The 15380-nt window shown below is 42.9% G+C and overlaps 1 long non-coding RNA gene across 1 annotated transcript; it reads right to left on the bottom strand.

The window, feature by feature from the left end:
• Nucleotides 1–5986: 5986 nt before the first annotated feature.
• On the bottom strand, nt 5987–9104 carry LOC109196395 (uncharacterized). Its single transcript, XR_002057874.2, has 3 exons — nt 9058–9104; nt 6731–6904; nt 5987–6055 (listed from the first exon to the last, which is right to left on the bottom strand). It is a non-coding gene; the product is annotated as an uncharacterized LOC109196395 (long non-coding RNA).
• Between the last annotated feature and the right edge of the window lie 6276 nt (nt 9105–15380).

Below are 15380 nucleotides of genomic sequence, written 5' to 3' on the forward strand. Positions count from 1 at the left end.
GTTTGAAGTGCAGACTTTCAGCTTTAATTCAGGGGTTGAACAAGAAGATTGCAGAAAAATGTGAGGACAAATGAGAGAGGTAGGAAGTCCTCTTCCTCTTTTTGGGTGGAACAGCCAGGCCCTCCAGTTCTCAACTGCATCTTCATCAGCCGGAGGATTTTTGTGGGAGCATCAGATCCCACAAACGGGTGAGCATCCATTTTATTTTGTCTTCTGCACTGTGAGTCGTCATGGATCCAGAATTGGCATCTGTGCTTTCAGTGATCCCACTGTTGCCTCATCTTTGATCTTTTCTTTTGCAGAACAAATCCGCATATTTCCCTCGATGAAGAAAATGACGAGCAATGAAGCGATCGACTCGAACAGGCAAGTTTTCATGTTTGAAAAGGCCGTGTTTTATGTTTTTGAACTCGGCTTCAACAGTGGCTGAACTGCTGTGATGCTGGTGCTTTGGAAGAGAGGGACCATTATTCCTGTCCAGAGAGGCAAGTAACTTGTGAGTCTTATTATATGAGGAATAATCTCAGGGAGAAAGTGAATATTAGTCCCACTGGCATATCAGCTTGATGCTTTCAGTGATGCTTCATAAAGCTTTAAACTGCTGGTGGTGCAAATGAATACTCAGGGATCTAACATTATATTCTTATGTTCTGGGAAAAGCTGTAGCATATTTTAATGCATCAAACAATCATGTCAAACAAACAGAAACAATCATGTTTCTCTGACAGCATTTGCACCACTGGGACACTGGGGCAATTGTTTTCTGTCAGAGTACCTTGATAAAGGAAGATATGACCAGATTTGCCAGATTTGGACTCAGCAGTTTTTTCCCAACTGAACCGGTTGCATCAAAACACACAGTTGGGGGAGATTTTTTTGACGTCTTGTAACATGCATCTGAGTTTGACTCCAGCACTGACAGAAAACCTGTCCAGGCCAATATCTCGATGCTACCACTGTGAGGACACTATATTTAACAATTGCAGGGATGCAATGGGGTCCTTATCTCCTAATTCCAAGTCTTTCTCTCTTGTTTGGCTTTTCGCAGAGTGGCCAAATTTGGAAGATGGCTTGCTCAGGATCTCCAACATCCATCAGATCTGCTGCCTTCGCTGACCTCCATACAGCCGGTTCCATTCTGCCCTCACACAGCTCTTTAGCCATCTGTTCACGCAGGTTTCCAGACATGAACCGCTTGGAGTGGCCAGTGTGCAGGGAGAGATCTGTATTTCTCATGAAACACTGGAGCGCCATTGACTATTGATTGCTGGCTCTGATGTCCAGATAATTATTGGTGACAGTTGGATGGACCTTTGCTCTTCAGAACACAAGTGTACATGTATTTTTGATCTTCTTCCAGATAAGATTGTTGATGATATGAGTCAAGTGCAGGCTTCAAAATTGTGTATTCCTTTTTAAGAAGGAGAAAACTTGTCATTGTATTCAACCTTTTCAGGAATAATTTAACCCAGTCTCAAAGGTTTTCTTGTCCAGGAGAAATGCAACCTGACTCTAACTCTCCTTCACTATTACTTTCCTGATCACTGATTTCCAAAGCTGACCAGATGTTGTGTCTGTTTAGCTTCACAAAGGTGTACAGGCCTTTGCTGACATCATGTCTTCTAGCTGCTGACTCAGCTCTTTCCAGACTGGTGCAGCTGGAGGGGCTATTTTGCCATTTTGGACTATGGCCTCTTTTGAATTGCAAAGAATTGCAAAAATGGAACCTTGTCTAGAGATGGCTTTCGAGGCATCTAAATAAAAAACCACACTATGATTATAATGGAGCAAACATGATTTCTGCCCTATATATTCAGCCAGGAGCAACCCCTCCCCCAAGTTCTCCACCAATCTACACTTTCATATTTTGTGGAATTATTGTTTTTAAGATGGAGCTATTGAATTTGTGAGTTTATTAAATTGAGTCTGAGTGTTTAACCCACTAACATGTACTGTACAGCACTTTAGTCCAGTGTACTAAATGTTTTTAAAGTGCTTTAGAAACTTTTTCTTGGATTTGCAAATTTGCAATTGTTGTATTTTTGAAATGTTTAACATTGAAACAAATCCCTTTGATCCAGACAGTTAGCTATAGCATGTATGAACTCAGTAACTAAAAGCTCAGTATTTTAAATGTAAGCTTACCTTGTTCAGAAACCAGATGTAACAGCTGTTCTAAGAATCCTTCAGACACTTTATGCCAAATAATACTTTTTTCTGCCAGAAAATGTGTATTTGATGCAAAAGACTGCTAGCTTGTTCGTTTCTCAAAAAGTGTTCATGGGAGTGTAAAATGTTCAAATGTAGTTTTCAATTAAGTTTTTAATCCACTCCAAAAAAATAAATACTCAGCATTTGCATCGTAGTTTTATCAATGAAAAGTGATTGAAGTAAAGAAATTGAAGTTAAAAAATACACTCGTTACAAATTTAGCTGATTAAATACAATAAGAGTTTTTTAACAGAACTTTATTGAACAAGTGTATATAACAAGTTTATAAAATAAAGTTTTATATCTCAAAACCATAGCAGCACAAACGCTACTTTTACCTGCACAAATCTGCACAAACGTAGCACCAACCGCTCCGCCTGTTTCCTTTACGTTCCAAGTGGGTGGGGTCAGCTTCACTCTGCTGCGAGCTGTCGGCTTTCAGCTCGTGTCCGCGCCGTCGGGTGAGAAAGGTCACATCTCAGTGATTCTGATGTGGCGGCGGCTCCGCGCTTTGTGTTCACGTCTTTGTGCAGAATCCGTGTTCCTGCTCTCATTTAGCTGTTTGGTGGTTGTTGAAACTTTGGGAGGTTTAACCTGAGATTCTGGCGTTTCGGGCAAAATAAATTATATTAAAAATCGATTCAGGATTTAAATGAATCGATATCACGTTATCCAAGTGAGAATTGATTTTAATCGATAAATTGATAATCAAAACCCACCCCTGATGCATATACACGGGTCACACTGCTTATTGAAACCCCAAAGATCAGATCTGAATCAGACAAGTTTTTGTTTTTTGTTTCAAAGTTTAGACTTTTATCAGTAACATGTGCTCACTTTTTGCAGGAACAGTTGAAACTAACATAAATAACTCGAGAGGTGATAGTCAGCAGGGGGTTTACAAGTTGTGTGCTGCGTTGTCGGCGGTATAAGCTCGACCACTTGCAAGGTGAGCTGGCAGACATCACTGAATTCATCAGAGATGATTAGGTTCATTTTGACAAAGTGAGCAGATATTTAAAGATGGTGCCACTACATTCTTGTCTAGAATATATTAAAGTGTATTTGTTGACACACAAAAAAATAGTTTAAGTATAGTTTGGCTCCACACATGTCCAAACCCTGGTGTGTGGGCCTACTTAGTTTTGAGAAATTGTCATGGGACCGGGTCTGGGTGACCCAGGGCCTGTAAGAAGTTATGGACATGTGTGTTGTTGGTGCTGCTGTCTCCTGTTTCCATGGTTGTGTATCTAGGTGTGTGTGTGGGTGTGTGTGTGTCAGCCAGGAGCCTGGCCACACCTGCGGAGGAGAATTACACCTGCAGCTGATCAAGCCTCGTCAGAGGAGCTACTTAGGAGTGTGGCAGAGCTCTCTCCGATGCTGGATGACTGCGTAACTTCACGTTAATTTCACATTTTCTCTTTGTTATTCCCCAGGAGGAGTGTGGAGACGAGAGGGCAGCGAGCACGGGGTGCTCAGACACTGAGGAGCGGAGACAAAGAACACTAACACTGGCAAGAGGACATGTCAGAGTCGGGAACGCACTGGGGATTTATTGTTGTTTGGATTATTTGCATCACTGTAAATAAATGCACTGAGCTCATCACAGAGTCCAGCATTTGGTCCTCCTTCCCTCATCATAGTCTGCCACACAGGCCGTGACAGAAAAGCCCACTAAAAGAACTCCCACCAGACCAAAGCAATGTTTTGACTTGATCAGCATTAACTCCGCCCCCTGACTGTGATGGGTGAAGCTGACAAATAAAATGTATTTATGAACAGCGATGCAGGGCCAGGAGTAGCAACGTGAATGAAATAAATACATCATTAAATAATTCATTAAATGTGTCAGTAAAATAATTAAAATAGAAAACAAACCAATAATTGATTAAATATGTAATTAACTAATTAGAATTGTATATAAACAAATAATGAAACATTTTAAATGAAATAAATAGATAATTCATTATCAATATATTTTTTAATTGATTATGAACATTTTTAAATTAATTACTGAAATAATTAATTCATTAGTGATGTATTTATTTAATACAACCATAAAATACCATAAAATAGCTAATTTATTCAAAATAAATTTAAGACATCAATATTAAAGGTTAAATTATGATAATGAATACATGCAACTATAACTGATTACATAAAAATGATGATTTCTTAAGCTAAAGCCAAAGTGCTGACTCATTTCACATGTTACTCTCAAATGTTTTCCCTAATAACAATAACATAATTACACTTTAGCCACAAGAGGGCAGCAGCATTAATACAAGTCACATGTATATAAAGGTACAGAGATTATATTACAGTGATTTTGACAAAAACAAAACAGAAGTTGATGGCAGTGTGTTTTTCCATGACAGAATAATTACACACACCCCACTTTGCAGTTATTTATTTGTAGAAAATGTTTGGAATCATGTATGATTTTGGTTCCACTTCTCACGTGTTCACCACTTTGTGTTGGTCTTTCACCTGGAATTCAAATAAAATTGATTCATGTTTGTGGCTGTAATGTGACAAAATGTGGGAAAGTTCAAGGGGTCGAATACTTTTGCAGCCACTGTAAAGTTCACTATCAGTAACATCATAGCACCCACCCAGCTGTATAGAAACTCCGTCATGCTAGCTAGTACGCAGTACGAGTTATTGTAACTGACTGTAAAAAGTCAGCACAAGGAAAATAAACTCCACCTAAACTTGGTTTATATCTGACCCAGATAGACTGCAGGTCATAACTTCTTACCTGAAGTTCAGTTCACCTGACACTCGGACCGGCGGCCGCCTCGGGTCTCTGCTCCTCCTGGGTTGGCGACCCCTGCTCTAAAGCATCTGATTTGGATTCCTGAGATCAAATATATTTTCCTTTGGCTTTGTTTTCTTCCCATTTGTGGCTTTAATGTAGTGTTACATCCTGTTTGTTTGCTTCCATCTGTACACATGTCCAGATTCACTGTTATGTTTCTATTCTTACATTGCTGTGTGATCACTGTTCCCTCTGCTGACTGATGTGACCTTTTGTATCTCACACTGATACTTGTCATATTTGTATCTGTGCCTAAAAGATAAAAAGTTTTCCATGCTAAAACACAGCTCCACCTCCTGCAGTTCTCCCTCTGAACCACTAGATGTCTCTGTTATCTAAATGAAGACGTGCAGCACAGCAACCACAGCAGCGCTCAGATCACACGTGTCCTGTTATTATGTATAAAAGCATGAAACAGGTGAGACAGGTGGGATCAATATTAATGTTGTGGAAATATATGAAAAAGCAACAGAAGAGTGAAAACATTTGGTGTTTCTAGAAAGATCTTTCAGCTCATAGCTGCTCACAGACTGTATTTACAAGTGACAAACTGCAACTCTACAGTACATCTACAGTATATATCAAATCTATTCTGTATTCAAATCTATTGAGTGATGTTTGAAAGTCTTTCCAGGTGAGTTTGATCCAGGAGGGTCTGAAGCCAGAGTCAGACAGAGACTGTGCAGAGACTGTAGAAGGACAGAGCAGCAGCAGAGCAGTCCAGATACACTGATGATCCTCTGTCAGATCCAGAGGGACACACAGGGATGATGCTGGACTCTACATTGTGTCTGACAGTGGAGCTGTTCTCAGAGCAGTTCACTCTGCAGCACTGACAGTCATCTGCACTTCATTCCTCTGTCAGTCACTGCTGGATGAAGCTCTCCTCTCCACCTCCCAGTAACATGGCCCAGTCAGAGCGTCTCTACACACAAGCTGCTGCTGCTTCAACCTCTCTGGATCATCAGGACACAGCTCCTCCTCTCTCAGCACACACACCGTCCTGTTTACCATCATCACCACCTGCAGAGAGAAGAAGGAAGAGCAGAGGAGATAAACGAGTGTTTCCAGAGACTCTTCATCAGCTGTCAGTCAGTGATGCAGCACATCCAGTATAAAGAGCAGCAGGGACTTCAGTGCTGGGACTGTACTAGGACTCATTGTTGCTTCACTTTTTCTAATCTTTGGATTTTTATTGAAGTTGATGAAGATGTTTTTCCCTCCTAGTTTGAGTTTGGACTTTCATTCATTAGAAGAACCTTGGTGTGTCCACTCTGAGCTCTGTAGGAACCCCAACAACAAGCCCAACAATCCAGATGGACGGTTCCAGCTGTTAACTGGAGGAATTCCATCCAAACATCTGCTCTCACTAAAGTCTTCCTCACCTACAGACTGTGTTCTTCACTGCTTTAAACTTGGAAATGAATGCAGTCATTGGTCTGTGTGCTGCTTTGTTCAGAGAGCTGATTGGCTGTTGACAGTGTTTGATCAGAGCGTGTCAGCAGTTACTATGGTGACCATAAAGGTGAGAAACAGGAAGTGTTTGTGTCCAATCCTGAAGCCTGTCACCATTCTCCTCTCACAGCTTCACTGAGAAGCTGCAGCTTTACAGGAAACACTGGATCTTTGTTTCATACTGACTGTGTTTAGTACAATACTGCTGACAGCACCACCCACTCACTCCATCACTCTACTTACAGCAGATACTCCAGTCTGTAGTCTGGACTCTGCTGAAGATCAGACAGCGGCTTCACATCTAGATCCTTTAGGTTGTTTCCCCAATGGACCAGCTCTCTCAGATGGGAGGGGTTGGACTTCAGTGCTGCTGCCAGATAATCACAGCTGATCTTCGACAAATCACAGTTCCTCAATCTGTATAAAGAATGAAAGATGTAAGTTTATTAGACAAAGTGCTTGAAATCATTCAGTGTTTCATCATCTGTTCAGAACTGAAGAAGGTTCAGAATGTAGAAGTTTAGAAAATGGAAACTCCAAACAGCTGAAGCCAACAGGAAGCAGCTTCAAACAAACACAACAAGAGAAAAAACTCTGAATGTTTCACATTAAAGTCGTACATTTATCATAAAAACAGGACAAAGACTTGGAAAAGTCGTGTTTTTCCTTCCAGGAACCACAAGGCTTCACTTTTAAAGGTGAAGTGTGAAAGAAACGGACATATTTGAAGTCCAACACCTTTTTCCAGTCACATGATTAAAGCAGACAAACTACAAGCTCATTTTCATTCCAACAAGTCATCTTCTGACCTGGACTAACAACACTGGTCTCTATGTGCAGCTGGCTGTGAGACCAGTGCTCAGGGAGCGTCTACAAAGTGCAACACTGAAAGAACATCACACACTCATTTGCTTCCAGCACTTTCACACAAACATCTACTGTCATTATTGTCACCAAACTCTGTGGATCCTTTATTGCAAATTCAAATGGGATCAAATGGTCAGACAAAAGAGGGTTATGAGGAAATATGATGAAATGTTGTGTATTAGCAGCAAGTTATTGAATCATTTTCCTCAGAAACCAAACAAAATGATTGACAAACATGTTTTTACAAACTCAGTGTTGGACTTGGATCAGCAGGATAAGCTGATGTTTAAAGGCATTTGAGTCTCGCTGTATGAGAGTCCAGTTATTCCTCAATATTTATGGATGATGTTCTTTCAGTGTTGCACTTTGTAGACGCTCCCTGAGCCTCACAGCCAGCTGCACATGGACCAGCTGACATTACCCAGCATTAGAGGCGGCTGTAAAAAAAATGGATTTTCCTATTTAAATGGTTTTAATTTGAATAAAGCGATGTTGATTCATTCAATCCTGAATGGATTTTTAATATAAATGTATTTTGCTAGAATCTCAGGTTAAAGCTCCCAAAAGTATTTCAACAACAAGCAAACAGATAAAACAGTAAATGAGAGCAGCTAAACACACAAAGATGGAAACACAGAGCGTGGATCGTTCACTCGACGGCACGTACACGGACACGCCGTCGGGGCTGAAAGTGGACAGCTCACAGATCCTGAAGCTGCAGGTTTCATCTGTCTCCAACCAAAACTGAGTGAACCAGCAGCAAAAGAAGATCCAAACTACGCTTTACGTTTGATGAACATGGTCATGAATTCTCTCTGACTTTGACCTTTACTTCCTGCACAGCTCTCTCTCTCTCAGTGTACTTCAAGAACAGTTTACCTTCAAAAATCTGTTTTCTGCATTATTCACTGCTTATTACGCACCAGTCTGCTGTTGTGTTCACTGCTGTCGGCCTCCGAAAACAAAGCCTCATTTCTGCTGTTCAATACTGAAGAAATTGAAACCTTTTAAAATGATGACAGATTACAAACTCTCAGCTGTGTCTGTAATCAAACCTCTGTAACTTTGCTTCACTTCAGCAGCATCAGCTCATGTTCACATGTTGATTCATGGTTTGCTTCAGTTTTTGATCGACTGCAGAAGATTTTGAAGGTTATCTGCTATAAAAAGCCAGAAGAGGAAAATCTGCTTCATGTGTTTCTGTTTGATCCTCAGTGACTTTGACACAAAGGCCTCTGCTGTGATGATCACACCTCTGATCAAGTCTCACAGTGTCAGCTTTGTTTTTATACATATGGATATGTGCTGATAAATGATCAGAATTAGAATATTTCCCACTGTCTGCTGTGTGCCGTGACCTTTGACCTGCTAAAGACAGTCAGCTGTGGATTATTCATTGTTGTGTCTGATACTTAGAACTGTGAGGAAGAACACTACACAGTTAATCAGGGTCCCCTCTCTCTGAATCAGGAAAGGTGGGCAGGCCGCGTGTGGGCCGCGGGCCATACGTTGAGTCTCACTGTTTGAAATGTGAACATTGTTCTGCTGCAGTCAATGGACTAAACCAGAGAAGAAGAAAACAGACTTTACCATGAAGATCCTCAGTGTGGATCAGTATAATATCAGCCTGATGTCTGCAGTTTAGTGTCAGCACAACTTTCACATCATATTCATCTCAGCACAACTAAAACATGCTGACTGACCTCAGAGTTTCAAGTCCACATCCTGGACTCTCCAGGAAACCACACAGATGCTTCACTCCTGAATCCTGCAGCTTGTTCTCACTCAGGTCCAGCTCTCTCAGATGGGAGGGGTTGGACTTCAGCGCTGCTGCCAGATAATCACAGCTGATCTCTGACAAACCACAGTCGTTCAATCTGTATAAAGAATGAAAGATGTAAGTTTATTAGACAAAGTGTGAGCTTGAAATCATTCAGTGTTTCATCATCTGTTCAGAGCTGAAGAAGGTTCAGAATGTAGTAGTGATGGGTCGGTCGCGAACAAAATGGCTCTTAGAGGCGGATCTTTGACGTGAACGACGCGAGCCTGCTCCTTATCGTGAGGCGTGGATTTTTTTTTTCTTTCTCTCACCCTCTCTCTCGCACTTTTTTTCCGCTTCACTCTGCACGCCAGTCTTGTGCTTTGCGCTGGGCAGAGGGGGGAGGGGCAGTAGTTACAGTCGCAGTAGCACAGGAACAGAGCAGGAGGGAGAGAGAGAGAAAGAGAGCCAGGGACAACAATGTCACATTAGAAAGGTATAGTCAGTTGCGGATGATAAAGGATTCAGAAAGTTTATTCATGCAGGCCCATATGACAGAGAATATGCATCTTCTTTTTCATATTTTAATTTATATTTAATTGTGTTGTGGTTTGCAGTGTTTTGTGTTGTGTCATTTTAAATTTGTTTAAAAGGAAAAAGCTGAAAATTTAAATAGTTAAATGTTGAACTGTGACTAGTTGGCATGTGGAGTGAATAAATAAAAGTATATTTATGGTGGCCCCTTGAGACAAAGCAGCACGTACATACTCCAAAACACATAAAAACTCAGGCTACGTCCACACGTACCCGGGTATTGTTGAAAATGGAGCTTTTTCTATGCGTTTGTACCTTTAGTCCACACGTAAACGGCGTTTTCGGTCACTGAAAACGGAGATTTCTAAAAACGCCTGCCAGGGTGGATATTTTCGAAAACTCCATTTTTGCATTTACGCGTGGATGAGGAAAACGGAGAAAACGCAGCGTCAAAGATGTGCGCCTTTTTTGACGTCACATTGTGCGCCACGTTTTGTTTCGGTGAAATGAATTTCTACAATACTGTTACTGTTAATTGTCCTCTCTGCAGTGTTTAAATGCTTACATATACACACACAGTTACTGTCCCTCCACACATACGACTCAGTTCTGCTTCTATGCCCCATCTTTGTTTACTATTTCCCACCGAGGCTCCTAGACTTCTGATTGCCCAACATTTCTACACGTTTAGGAATATATCGGCACCTGTTGCTTTGGCATGCTCCTAGCAGCGTTTTCCTTCATTTCTGCATTTACATGTGGACGGGATTATTTTTTAAAACGAAAACAGAAAATCTCTGTTTTCAAAAATACCCGTGTACGTGTGGACGTAGCCTCAGAAGCACGTAAAAACTCCAAAACATGTACAAAAGACAACAGAAGTGCTCCAGAATGCTATAAATACACAAACAATACACACATGCTTTCAATTGTGCAATTTAAGTGATCTAGGTAGTGATCATTTTGTCTCTAGGGGCCACTGTATATATTTATATATAAACATATATAAATAAAACCACTTTTTTACATTAGTGATTCCTTTTGTGCATAATTTTATATTATTGTAATAATAAATTAATTACAGCAACAAAACAACCCAAAGAGCTGGTTCGGAGCCGAAAGAGCCGGTTCTCTAAAAAGAGCCGGAAATCCCATCACTAGAATGTAGAAGTTTAGAAAATGGAAACTCCAAACAGCTGAAGCCAACAGGAAGCAGCTTCAAACAAACACAACAAGAGAAAAAACTCTGAATGTTTCACATTAAAGTCGTACATTTATCATAAAAACAGGACAAAGACTTGAAAAAGTCGTGTTTTTCCTTCCAGGAACCACAAGGCTTCACTTTTAAAGGTGAAGTGTGAAAGAAACGGACATATTTGAAGTCCAACACCTTTTTCCAGTCACATGATTAAAGCAGACAAACTACAAGCTCATTTTCATTCCAACAAGTCATCTTCTGACCTGGACTAACAACACTGGTCTCTATGTGCAGCTGGCTGCTAATCTGGAGGCTGTAGCAGCAGCTCACAGTCACAGTGGATTTCCACTCATGAAAAAGCTCTGGCTGCTTCATTTCTCATCTCATATCAGAGACTTTAGTGAAGCTGTACTGTGATGCTTCCATATTCCAGTGAGGCCTCCAGAATGATTTCAGCTGTTCTGTACACACACTGTGTGCCCTGTATGGCTCAAAGTCTCTGCAGCCTGTTTTTATCTGCTATCATCAGATCTTCATCATCCTCATTCACATCCCTCACACACTCTACAGCCTCATCAGCACTGACTTCATCTTCACTGACTGATGGAGCACAACATGAACCTGTGGAGGCTGAAACACTGTCCTGTCAAACATCTCCCCGTCACCACTCCACTTCTGTCAGCCTTTAAATGAACCCTGCTCAAGTCTGTCACTTCTGTTTGGAGCCAAAAGGAAAAACTGTTGTTCAGTCGTTTGGAAAGACACAACATTTCTGAAAGCACTCAAACTTCTTCACATTTGTCTTCAGAAATATGTCTGTGAAGGTTCTCAGTCATCCAGGTCATCGTAGTCAAAGGAGTTTGCAAAGAAAAGCATCTGGACTTCTTTTAGTTGCTTGAAGACGTTTCACCTCTCATCCGAGAAGCTTCTTCAGTTCACCGCCTGTATCCAGGGGATGCCATACCCTGCATTTATGGACTTCCTAAAATCCACAAGGAAGGGGTCCCACTCAGACCCATAGTCAGTAGCATAAACTCAGCCACTTATAACATTGCGAAACACCTTGCTACCATCCTTGCACCTCTCGTGGGGAACACCCCACACCACATCAAGAACTCCACTGACTTCACCGACAAGATCCAGAAACTTACCCTGGATCCAGATGAAACTCAGCAGTCCATCTGCATCTTAAGGATAAAGGTCACTCTTTTGAGGATGCCAATGTTCACATTTTGGACAGAGAGGACAGATGGTTTGAAAGAGGAGTGAAAGAGGCCATCTATGTCCACTGTGAGCGACCATCTTTGAACAGAGGCGGTGGTTTACGACACCAACTGTCTGCCATCTATAATCCAGTTTTGAGTTCCCTCCCCAGACGCCTTAACGCCCACTCACATCCTGGGCCATCTGACCTCAGGAATTCACATGACAAGGTGGGGCCAGGTTTCACAATGAGCTCACCCGAAACCCTGGCTGATTAGGTCCCACACCCGCTTTCACACCTTGGCGCATGTGATTAGAGGATCACCAGGGGGTCCTTTGTCCCTCTTTGGGGGGAAACTCCCACTGGGTTTAAATCTGGGACTCTCGGCCATTTGACCTTAGAACTGAAGAAGCTTCTCGGATGAGAGGTGAAACGTCTTCAAGCAACTCAAAGAAGTCCAGACACTTTTCTTTGCAAACTCCTTTGATTTGTCTTCAGACACATCCTGAACATTTAGGAACTAAAGAAAGTTTCAAACATCAATCAAAGACCTGAAATATAGAAAAACAACAACAGCCGCAGTCAGTGAACTCACCTCAGAGTTTCCAGTCGACAGTTTGGACTCTCCAGTCCAGCACACAGAAGCTTCACTGCGGAATCCTGCAGGTTGTAGTTTCTACTCATGTGCAGCTCTGTCAGATGGGAGGGGTTGGACTTCAGAGCTGAGGCCACAACTTCACAGTGAGACTTTGAGAGTCCACAGTCAGTCAGTCTGTGATGATAGAAAATATAAAATGTGTTATTATAAAAGCAGAAAATCTGCATTATAAACACAGACTGAATGTATATGAAGACAAAACAGAGTGAGGTCATAATCTGATGAATCTGCTCTTCACATCTGTGCTTCAGCTTCTCTTACTGTGTTTGACATGACACAACGATTGAGTCTCTCTCAGACCTGCAGACTTTTAATGAGAATCTTAGTTTGACTTTAATCTGCAGATGAAGGTGTCACGACCTGGAGGTTCAGCTGGTCGCTGATCAGCTGTTTCTCCCTCTTTCTCTCTAGTTCTCTCTCTCTCTCTCTCGCCAGGGCTGAACTCATTATGGGTTCACGCCCTCGGAGGAAGAAACACCTGTGCCTCATCAGTGTGGATGGTATTTAAGACGGGAAGCAACGGCTGTTCTTCGCTGGATCGTTGTGAGAATCACGTCAGTGAAAGTCGAGCATCTAGCAAGTATTTTCCCGTGCAGTGTGTGTTTAGAGTCTAACTAGCCTTTCTTTGTGTACAGACCCCCTGGACTGTTTCCCTGGTGTGCGAGTGGATTCGTGTTTGGATTGTGTGGAGAGAGATGAGCGTGTACCCCTGGATTTTCCCCAGAGCCCTGCCCCCCTCACCTTTTGTACATAGCACTGCCCCGCACCCTTGTAAATAGCACTGCCCCGCATCTATGTATATAAACTCATTGGACATTGTTCTTTAATACATTCTCTTGTGTGCATCATCCCCGGAGTCCAGCGCGTGAGTCCACCTTGTACTTCGTGACAATAACGATCCAGCCACCTCATGGACTCAGCGGACTCAGCCCCCACCCAGCAGCCGGTCATCTCCACAGAAGCTATCTTGGACCGCCACGAACAAATGTTACTGCACATTAATCACCAGCTGACAGCACTAACTCAAGCCATTGCTCAACGGATACCGCTGGTAAGCCCGCCCACTACATCTCCACCTGTTGCTCCACAGTTGCCGGCTCATGAGCTCTCTGCGCCCGGGTCCTCCGCTCCTCCACCGCCGGCCCATGCGGAGCCTCCGGAGCGGTCGCTGCCCATACCGGAGCCATTCTCGGGTGAGTTCCGCAAGCCTGCGGGTTTTTTAACACAAGTGACATTGCAGTTCAAACAGCTACGGAGGACTTATGAGACCGATGAAGCTAAGATTGCTTTTTTCGTTCAGTTGCTACTGGGTCAGGCATTAAATTGGGCACAGGCTGTACTAAGAACGGACCCTGAAATAACCTATGCTGATTTTCTCGCTAAATTTAAGAATGTCTTTGAGAGAGGCACCGGGGCCGAAGTGGCGGCTCACCGACTGCTTAAATTGAAGCAGGGAAGACGGAGCATGGCCAACTACTCGATTGAGTTTTGGACTTTGGCAGAGGAGACCGGGAGGGGGCAGTCGGCACTAATAAGTACTCTGTTGAATAACCTGTGTGACGAACTAAAGAGGGAGCTAGTTATGAGGGAATTACCTGTTACTCTATCTGATGTTATGACCCTAAGTGTGAAGGTGGATGAAAACATGCGAGCGCGGCGCTAGAGACTACAGCTCCCAGAAGCCTCTAGGACGAGAGGAGATGGGCTCCGGCGGAGGTACGGCAAGTGGAATGGGAGGACGAGACAGGAACTATGAAGACGAGGGTGAGCAACCCATGCAGATAGGGCGCTCCAGACTAACGCCGGAGGAGCGACAACGGCGTTGGAGAGCTGGTGAGTGCTTCTACTGCGGCCGTAAGGGCCATATGGCCGTTTCCTGCCCTTACCAGCCAAAAGACCGCGCCCGCCAGTAGAGGGGAGAGTACGGGTAGGCGAGGTTTCCTGTTCACAATCTCCTCCTCGCTTGATGCTTGCGGCTAAGCTAATGGTTCGTTCGGTTTCTCATCCACTCCATGCACTAATCGATTCAGGCGCCGAGCAGAATTTCATTGACGAGTGCCTTGCTCGAGAATTAAAACTAAACACTAAACCGCTGCCACACTCACTCCAAGTTACCGCCCTCAGTGGGCAACGTCTCCCGGATATCACCCATATTACGGAGCCAATATCATTAACCCTCTCTGGTAATCATTCTGAGACGTTGCAGTTGTTTGTGTTTAAGGCTCCTCTTACACCACTAGTCTTAGGGTTCCCCTGGTTACGTCTACACAACCCAGTCCTGGATTGGAGGAAGGAAAGCATTCTGGGGTGGGGAGAGGAATGTCATATGTCTTGTCTAAGAGCCGCAACTCCACCCGCGAACCCTCTAAGTAACCACCCGCCATCTGAACCACCCGATCTCTCGTCAGTACCCTCAGTCTATCACGATCTTAAGCAGGTTTTTTGTAAGGATAGAGCACGTTCTCTTCCCCCTCACCGGCCGTACGACTGCGGAATTGATCTCCTCCCAGGCGCCCTACTTCCTACTAGAGATGGCACGATACCACTTTTTTATGTCCGATACCAATACCGATATCATAAATTTGGATATCTGCCGATACCGATATGAATCCGATAAGTGTGTTTTTTAATCAATAAAACTATTTTTTTAATATCTTGCTGCATTTTGTATAA

Source organism: Oreochromis niloticus, linkage group LG3, assembly GCF_001858045.2.
Source record: "Oreochromis niloticus isolate F11D_XX linkage group LG3, O_niloticus_UMD_NMBU, whole genome shotgun sequence".
In the NCBI taxonomy this organism is placed as follows: Eukaryota; Metazoa; Chordata; class Actinopteri; order Cichliformes; family Cichlidae; genus Oreochromis; species Oreochromis niloticus.